This window comes from Lacerta agilis, chromosome 8 (assembly GCF_009819535.1).
Source record: "Lacerta agilis isolate rLacAgi1 chromosome 8, rLacAgi1.pri, whole genome shotgun sequence".
NCBI classification, from domain to species: domain Eukaryota; kingdom Metazoa; phylum Chordata; class Lepidosauria; order Squamata; family Lacertidae; genus Lacerta; species Lacerta agilis.
The window spans coordinates 13,213,598-13,223,417 of record NC_046319.1 but is presented as its reverse complement, the minus strand read 5'-3'; the positions used below and the strand labels follow the sequence as shown (position 1 = coordinate 13,223,417).

General features: G+C 45.1%; 1 protein-coding gene across 4 annotated transcripts in view; it reads right to left on the bottom strand.

The window, feature by feature from the left end:
- The window catches only part of CASZ1 (castor zinc finger 1), a 310,573-nt gene that overhangs the window by 144,558 nt on the left and 156,195 nt on the right, over positions 1–9,820 (bottom strand). The window lies entirely within an intron of this gene.

Genomic DNA, 9,820 nt, shown 5'->3' with positions numbered 1-9,820 from the left:
TGCTACGCCACTGAGGTGTGCACGTGCTAAATGTCCTCCTGCTGCTTCCAACAACCAGTTCTGACTGTTTCCGACTCTGGTCCCACCCATTACTGGCATATGGCCCTTGGAAGCTTGCCCAGGAAGGAATGTGGCCCTCTGATGGAAAAAGGTTCCCCCATCACTTCTGATGTTAAGCACGAGTTCTCAGACTAAAAGCACATATGGATAACTAGCAAAATAAATGGAAATGAAGGAAGCAGGGTGGTGCCAGGGTGATACCAAGGATCTTCGGGTGTTGGGGGGGGGAGGCAGAAGTGGAGGATTGGGGGGAGGAGAGTGTGAGGCAGACGTAGCGATTGCATTATCGAAGGAGGCTGGCTTGGCATCACCATGCAATCGCCTTGGTAATCCTGTTAGCCAGCAATCTCCATTCCGAAAGAGCTTCATTTCTTTGTGAATATTTGTAAACTAGATATCTAATGGAAAATTATAGGAAAATTATAGTGAAATTCATGACGAAGAAATCCGATTAGCCCTAATTCAATTATGCCATCTTAGCCCACACTGCACATTTCCCATTTTTCCCCCATAAATACCAATGCCAGGGGTCTGGGTAATCAAATAAAATTGAAAATCATCTTCCCATTAAATTCAATTAGCTGCAATTTCTAAAGCCTATCAGAGATTTTAATTACTAAATTATAAAATTCTCCAATGCTAAATTGAAACAAAAAAATGACACATCCTTGAGTTTAAAAAAATAAAAAGAAAGGGGAAATTACAAGAAAAAAACCTTTTTTAAAAAAAAACAAAAAAACATCCTCCCTGTCTTTTTGGTCCACAGCATATGTTAAATGAAAGAGCTTTGTTTTCTGCCAAAGGCTAAAAGCGAGGGAGAGGACAGCACATTTTGTGCTGAAAAACTAGGAGTGTCTGAAATGGACCATCCTCCCTCAAAATGATGCTTGAACAAAACCAATCCATTAAGACCTTGCAGGTTAGACATCAGGGTTTTGTTTTTTTGTTTACCTGCTATGCAGCTGACTCAGGGGCCACTGGTCAGATGAGGGTGGGAAATTCAGGTCCTTTTGAGTATAAACACGTCACAGACTAATATCCTCTTTCTCTTGGGAATCATAGAACACTAAAGAGCCAATCCAGTACCACTGTCAGCTTATATAGCCTCAAGATTTGCTGGTGCTCCCTCAGTCCAGGCAAACCCGTTCTTGAGTTGAGTTGATCTCCCTCATCTGTTTGCTGGCTTTCACCACAGTACCGGGGTCCTTCCTGGGCAACCTTTTGGGGAGGCCCAGAGGCAAAAGTGGGCAGGTCAAAAAAGTGTATATATATATTTAAAAATATTTGTGCAGTAGGCTGGCTTCTATGCACACTCTCCCCCCCCCCCCATCCACCATTCAGACAAGCAAAATACAGGTGAAACTCAAAAAATTAGAATATCGTGGAAAGGTTCGTTTCTTTCAGTTATTCAACTTAAAAGGTGAAACTAATATATGAGATAGACTCATGACATGCGAAGCAAGATATGTCAATCCTTTATTTGTTATAATTGTGATGGTTATGGCGTACAGCTGATGAGAACCCCAAATTAACAATTTCAACTTGGGGGTTTTCATCAGCTGTACGCCATAATCATCAAAATTATAACAAATAAAGGCTTGACATATCTCGCTTTGCATGTCATGAGTCTATCTCATATATTAAACTCCAGTAGCTAATGAAAACAATTGCTTACATAAATGGACTTTTCCACGATATTCTAATTTTTTGAGTTTCACCTGTACATGGTCAGGATTCAAGGGTGCATCAAAAAAAACACTCAAGGTAAAGCAAAGCCAGTGAGGGGTTTCTGGTGTGGGGATATTTCCAAGGGCCAGACAGAGAGGTCTAGAGGGCCATGGTTGCCCCCCCCCCCCCGGCCTGAAGTTTCAGTACTCTACCACCACTATCACTCTCTTCCTCCTCCACTGCTTGAAGCACCTTCGTGCTTCATCAGTTATCTCAGGCTGGACCTTGCCATCACTCAGACTTGTGTGCCTGATCCCACAACTAAAGGGAAGAACAGAAATATCTCATTTCTTCCCCCGCCACACTCCCCAGTGTGACTTTCCACACTGTAGATCAAGAAGAATGGAGCCGTAGTGTTAGGAGAGGGCTTTGCAAGTCAACTCATCCAACTCCCTCTAGGAACCCAGAGAACCAGAGCACCCCTAAACTTCCTGCTTTAAGACCCCCAGAAAGGGAGCGCCCACCCCACCACCACTCTAGGAAACTGGTTCCATTAGGCTTCCCCTGATGTCAACCAAAACCTGCCCTCTTGTAATTTAAGACCTGAAAATCCATTTGTCTAGAGCAGGGTTTCCCAAACTTGGTTCTCCAGCTGTTTTTTGGACTACAACTCCCATCTTCCATAGCTAGCAGGAACAGGGATGATGGGAATTGTAGTCCAAAACCAGCTTGTAGACCCAAGTTTGGGAAACCCTGGTCTAGAGTCAGATCCCCCTTCCTGCTCCAACATGGTGCCCTCCAGATGTTATTGGACTCCAACTCCCATCACCCCTGACCTTTGGCCATGCTTAATGGGTGTTGTGGAGTCTAACAACATCTGCAGAGCATCACACTGGTTAGCCCTGTTGCAGAAAAACGATGGGGAACCTGAAGGCTTCCAGATGTTTTTGAACTCCAGCACACATCTGCTCTAGCCAGCATGCCCAACAGTCAAGGATGTTGGAAATTGAAGTTTGTTAGGTTGGGGCACCAGTTCCCTACCCCTGATCTACAGCAGCCTCCCCGTGGTGCTTTACAGATATTATCATCCCTGGCCATACTGGCTGTGGCTGATGGGAGATGGAGCTCAACAACATCTGGGGGGCACCAAGTTGGGAAAGGCTGGTATAAAAGCAATGAACTACTCTATCCCTTTAGCTCCACTACGGAAATATCTACTCCTAGGCATATATGGGATGCGTACACAAGGAAGGATGGAATCCCCAATGTCCCCAGCTGGAGTAGTTAATGCTGCTTGCTTTTCCCTAGTCCTGGTGACACCCAGCAAGGCTCAAACAGTTTCACTTTCTCGACTGGGATGTCTTCGCAAAGACAAAGCTGGAACTCAAGGGGCTCCTTCTGATGCCAGGGATTCCCGATCCTTGCCTGCAATCTGGGAATCCTTCCTGGCCTCTTGAAACCAACAAACTCTGTCAGTTTCGAGGCAGTCACTAGGCAGATCCGGCTTGCTTTGTGCCACTCTGGCAGAGCTGATACCAAGCTCCATTTGCCAGGCGCCCTAGAGTTGCCAGTCTGGGGAGTCGCCCACAAACAAAACAAAAAAAAGTTAATTATCTCAGCTTTTTTCTTTCTTTCTTTCTTTAATAAATAAATAAGAGAAACTGGCTGAGCCGGATTCTTCGCAGGGCCCTTTCTCCCCCTTTATCATCCATCAGTTTCTGTGACACATTATTCAAAAGGATATATATATAAAAGTTTTGCAATGTTCAGGATTGTTACTAAATCCTTTTTTCTCGTTCCTGCTTTCCTCCTCCCTGCTCGCTTTGCTTCTTACAGTGCCAGGCAAGCGGGCGGGGGAAATAATAGTAAATAAATGAGTAAGAAAAAGCCCAAAGCCAGGAAGGGGGACGCTGGGGGGTTGGTCGGCTGCTGCTCCTGCCTCTCCTGTGGGTCGCACAGGAGAGTTGGCACTGGGCCCACCTGCACACCTTGCTTGCAGTCTCGCCCTGGAATGTTAACACGCGCACTGCGGAATTCCCAGATCCTTGCCACCAATTAATCAGAGTCCCTTTTGGGAGCCAGTGTTGTGTCATGATTCAAGTGTCAGGCTTGGGCTGGCAAAGCTGAAATCCTTCCTTCAGCTGCAAGGCTCACTGGGTGCTCTTGCTACCTCTTGGCCTAACCAGCACCACAGGCTTGTTGTGAGGATATAGTTGCTAGGGGCAGGGAGGGAGTGGAGAGAGAGAGAGCCACATACGTTGCTTGCAACTCCTCGGGGGAAATATTGGGGTATAAGCCTAAGGAATAAAATGAAACGTTTGTTTTTTTTGCTCCAGCCAGACTTTGAGGGTCCTGCTTGCAAAGTCATCAGGTCCGTGCAACTTAGGCAAGAAGCAAGGAGCACAGATTTTGTTCAGGCCGGAGCCATGGAGCTCCAAGCAAGCATTGGCCAGCATCCATGTCTGTGCATCCATGTGGCGCAATGGGTGATCCATGTGGCGGCTGGCTGTAACCTGAAGGTTGGTGGTTGGAGCCCATCCAGCAACGGCTGTGGGCTGGATTCCTGCATTGCATGGAGTTGGTTCAGATGACTCTCAGGGTCCCTCCCAACTCTACAATTATATGATTCTATGTAATTTATGTAATGTACTTGTGAGTGGAGCACATTCAGCCCAAACTCTGCAAGACCGATGTAGCTGACATCTATGCACAAGTGGCAAAGGGGGGGGGGCAAGGAAGGAAAGCACGCTGCCCCACAACTGCTGTCTCCCTGTGGTTGCTTGGTGGAAAGCTGTTTTCACATATGTATTATGACTGAATAATAAAATATAGGGAACTAAAATGAGGTGGCAGTCCTAAGCTCGCTTAACTTGCATCATTAACGCCATCAAAATCAACAGGACTTCAGAGGAGACGATCCAAGTAAGTTTTGCTCAGAGTAGACCTTATTGAAATGGATGGCCTTAAGTTAGCTACATCCATTCATTTACCGCATTTTTCCGCTCCATAGGGCGCACCGGACCATAGGGCGCACCTCGTTTTTGAGGAGTAAACAAGAAAAAAATTTTTTTCTGGTTTTCCTCTTCTAAAAGCCCTGTTTTTTTGTGGATCAGCTAAAAGTTTTGCAGCTTTTTTGCAAAGGGAAAAGCCCTGTTTTTTTAGGATCAGCTAAAAATTTTGCAGCTTTTTTTGCAAAGGGGGAAAAGCAAAGCTCCTTTTGCAAAGGGGGAAAAGCAAAGAGGAAAAGCCCCGTTTTTATGGGGTTCAACTCACATTTCTGCAGCTTCTAAAGGAAAGGGAGCCTTTTCTAGTTTCCAGACAGATAATCTAATCAGCCAGTCACATGTCGCTGGGGAAACAAACAACCTCCCTCTGCAGCACATTCAACAATGGAGGGTGGGGCTGAAAGGGAGCCGGGACTCTTATCTCTCTCCCATCTCTTGCTGATCAGCTGCTTTCAACACTCCATTTTCTCTTTGTAAAATAAAAAGCATGATCCTCTTGGCCCCTGGGCAATTCAGCTCCAGGGACCACCATTTGCTCCATAAGACGCACAGATACTTCCCCTTACTTTTTAGGAGGAAAAAAAGTGTGTCTTATGGAGCAAAAAATACAATAAATGGATCTGCTCTGAGCAGAAACAACCTAAAGAAAAATGTGTCTCAGAAGGAAGCATTAATATGAAATATGCCAGAAATCTAACGTCTAATCCAGTGTTTTTCAACCACTGTTCCGCGGCACACTAGTGTGCCGCGAGATGTTGCCTGGTGTGCCGTGGGAAAAATTGAAAAATTCAAGAGAATTACTTTATATATAGTCAATATAGGCACAGAGTTAATTTTTTTAACATTTTCTAATGGTGGTGTGCCTCGTGATTTTTTTCATGAAACAAGTGTGCCTTTGCCCAAAAAAGGTTGAAAAACACTGGTCTAATCTAATCTTTCAGAAATCTAACGTTGGGGACAAAGCATGCGCCCTTTCCCCAAAATACACTTTGCTCCTACAGTAGCCCCCAACCCATTGTTTAAAGGGTTTTATGCACTTTGCAGCCACTCTGGATAAAAACACACCGGCATTCCTGACGCCAATGAAAGGCTGTTTCATGCATTCTTCCTCCCCTCCCACTATTTGGCCTGATAGAATCCCCTTGCCAGGGAAACTCCCTACACCATCAGGTACAAAGTGTCGCCCAATAATTTTATGTGGCAACCAGCAGCAGCCCTGATCCATGGGATAAAAGCCTCTTGTGGCTGTGCATCATATATACAAAGGTGTTGCATGGGCTTTCTCCTCTCTTTTTAAAATCTGTTTCTCCTTCACTGCAAGGAGATTGCATCTGTGTAGGAGGAATACCTGCAAACAGTTTTGCTTTGTTTATTTCCACAGTTTGCTTTCTTGGAAATTTCCTGGCAAAAAGGAAGGGCAGCACAGGTGAAAAGGCCAGGTCTAGAGACTAAAGATGGGAGAATTAGTTTATTTCAGTTTTCTCTCAGTTTCTCCTTTTTTTGATTGTATTTGCTTCGGTTCTCCACACCAACTTATGAGCCTGGTTTTCACTAATATAACACAGTTTCCTAAATTCTTTTCACTAAAACGTGAATTTCTAGAAACATTTTACCCTAGTATGTGCAGTTTTGTGCACATTACTTGGCCGGAGAACCACATTGCAAAATTTGGAAAGTGCAAATTTGGCTGTGTTTTTGGTTGGCGTATTGTCTCAGAAAGCACAAACTTTTAAATGCAAACTGAACCAAACAACGCCCCCCCCCATCCCCACTGGAGATGTTTTCAAGCTGTTCTCCAGAAGCCTGAGAACTAGCAACTTGCTTCTTCTTCCTTCCTTCCTTCTTTCTTTTTCTTTTTAAAATGAGGTTGATCACATTTCTGAATTTCACTCCGGGCGATGAAAAATGTGCCGCCCTGCTTACAAAGCCGCTAGCAGACCCCTCTCGTCCTGATGCCCTGCCCTTGGCTATCCAGGCTTCCTCGGAAGCTTCTGCGCTGTTATTTCCTGCTCCACGCTGCCTGTCTAGAGAACTCTCATATTTTCAGTGCTCACCAGACCATGAATTCACCTTCATACCAGTTACAGGGTTATTTAGCTTTTCCTGACGCCAATAACCACCTCATTTCAACTGCCGCTTCTGCCAGTCAAGCAGCTTGCTCTTTTTTCAAAAACACACACACAACGCACAAGTAACACAAATGTGCATCATACCCGCAGAACTGTAGCAGGGGTGCCCCCAGGAAATTCCGCTCCATTCTGGAATTGGGTGGGGAGATGATGTTCAGCGCCAGATGCTGCCCCCAACTCACCACCGCCACCACCAAACCTGAACCTGGCAAGGTAACCCCCACTGAAGTTCAGGCAACAGCTGAGTGGGAGAGGGTGGGAAAAAGGAATCAGAGAATTGTAGAGTTGGGAGGGGACCCCGAGGGTCATCCAGTCCAACCCCCTGCAATACAGGAATCCCAGCTAGTGTGTGTGTGTGTGTGTGTGTGTGTTTTCCTAGGTTGTAGGACCTGATATCTAGGCCCATGAAATGGGAGATCTAGATATATGCCTCATGTCTTTCTGCTAAATATCCACTGGGTGGTCTTTGTGGTGGGAACCTTCTCTCAGTCTCCGTTCTACCATCCTGTAAAATGGGAATATTTAAAGACCCTCTCTTCACACACTGATCCAGGATTTAATAAACTGTGGTGAATTAAACCACAGCATAGCATTATGGTTGACCCTTGCCTTGTGCTTGAACTATGGTTTGTTTACTGCCAACAAACCATGATCTGAAGCCAAGTTTTTGCTGTTGCCTTATGAACCTTGGCTTGATTTATATGAGCAGCCTTCCTTAAGCATGGCTTGCTTGGCCAACCCACTACAGCCACTTGCCAAACTCCAAAGGCAGAAGCAGCTGGAAAATGAAACCAAACTTTGGAGAATCAAGGCATGGTTTTGTTGATTCAGCTGAGTTACAGACAAATCATGGTTTGGCTAACCATGGCTTAGTGTTAAATGCTAACTGGGCCACCGAGTCACTGTGAAGTGAGACCAAAGATGATGGTGATGAAGAACCCGAGACTGAAGAAAGCTCAGAAATCCCAGTGATTTTGATCTCCTGCCACACCGTACTCTTTTATTCATGATGTGTCAGTAAGCTGTGTTACGTCTGCCTAGAGTGCCTTTTGGCAGGTGTATATATGCTATTGGAATAAATGAAAATGAATAATCACTGACTTCTCCTTCTAAAGAGTTAGGCTGCTCAGCTTCTTGTTGTCCCCAACCAGCGCTCGAAATCCCCCAAGCTCCAGGTGCATTTTGCGACTGGTGTGGGTCCAACTGCGACCACGTGGAGGTCTCTGGATGCCAGGTCGGCGACTGATATCTCCATTTCGTTGGTACCTCCAGCCTTCTTAAGCAGGTCAGCAGAAGAGCTTTTTTTCCATTTATATCCCTCTAATGGTTCATCCCCCCTCTCAGTTAATTCCTACAACGACCCTGTGAGGTAGGTTAAGAGGCTGTGACTGGCTAAAGTTCACCTAGTGAGCTTCTTGGCTGAGTGGGGATTTGAACCCTGATCTCCCAGGTCCTAGTTCGACACTCTTAACCACTACTCCACACTGGCCTCCTAGAGTACTTCTGCAATGGGGCAGCTCTATAAATTAAGTTGGTAAGTAAATATGGGGAAAGCAAAATGTCACTTAGACATTTTCCTTGAAGCTTGCATTTGTTTTAGTTTGGATTCTTTTACTTGATGTTTTAATGTGTTGCAAACCACTCTGAGTTTTTTTTCTTTACAATATAAAGCGGTATGTAAGTGAAATGAATCACCATCCAGCATCTTACTGCAAAAAAAGGCACCTAGACAGTCCTTTGTAGCGACTGTAACTTAGGCTTAAGGTGCAATTTGGCAATTAGCTTATAGATCTGAGTTTCCAACACTTTCCATTGGTGGGGACAATGGAAAGGGTCTTATAAGCTGGCATAGATAGACTATATAACCTGGAAGCAGAAGTTGCTCTGGATCGATCTTTTATACAGTGCCTGGCACTCAGCTGGCAAATAAATACTGAATTATAAAATTTAAATTGTTCGGGAAAGGTCTTCTTTTTTTCTTTTAAAGAACATGCTGAATATTGCTTTCTTTTAATTCCCAGCCATCCAACTCCTGCCCTGGCAAAGGAAACAAGATGTTTCGGATCGCTAAGCTGAAATTTTGCATGGCTTCCATGAGGAAGATATGAATCAACTCCCAGTTTCAGCAACGCTCCTAATTCCCTCCCCGTGAGGTTAAGCAAGGAGATGACTTTTTTGTTTTGTTTTTTACCTCTGCGGCCCATGTGACGAAACCAAGGTAACTTGAGGAAACAATCAACATTTCCACCCCCCTGCTTCCAACCACCTCTGATTCTTTTTTAATAAAGAAAATGTTATTATGATGATTATTCTAAAAAAGGAAAAGAGAAAAGAACTAGAGCGAGAGTTTTGAGCAAACAACAGATCAATGGATCCCCGCCCCCTCAGAAGGAAAAACAAACACCCAGATCACCGCAAATTAGACAATGTCTCGCTTCACTTCATCCAAACAGGCTGACAATTTTGGGGGGTTGTTGCCACGGCGACAGAATAACACAGTGTCCGCCTGTTGCAGAGCAATCAATTAACTTAATGCCGCCCAGCGCCTGTTTACTCTTCCATTCAGAGGTGCTGCCGTCTTCTTTGAATCCCTCTTTTCCATTCTTCCCTCCTTTGCTTCATCTCAGTGAACTCTCATCCTCTCTCACACACACCAACACACACCGCTTCTTTTGAACGCTCCTCGTCACCCACTTCCGGTAGGCAAGATGGTGTGTCAAGCTTTGGTACCAACGCACAAGCCAAAAATGTAGCGTGCAAGCAAAGGTTTTGTTTCTTCGCTGGAGAGAAGCCCTCTCCGAAATGAAATATGTAATCTATGAGGCAGTGTTGTGCAGTGGTTAGAGTGCTGGACTACAGTTTCGGAGACCATGGTTCGAATCCCCACTCAGCCATGGAGCTCCCACTGGGCCAGTCACGACCTCTCAGCCTAACCTATTTTACAGGATTGTTGTGTGG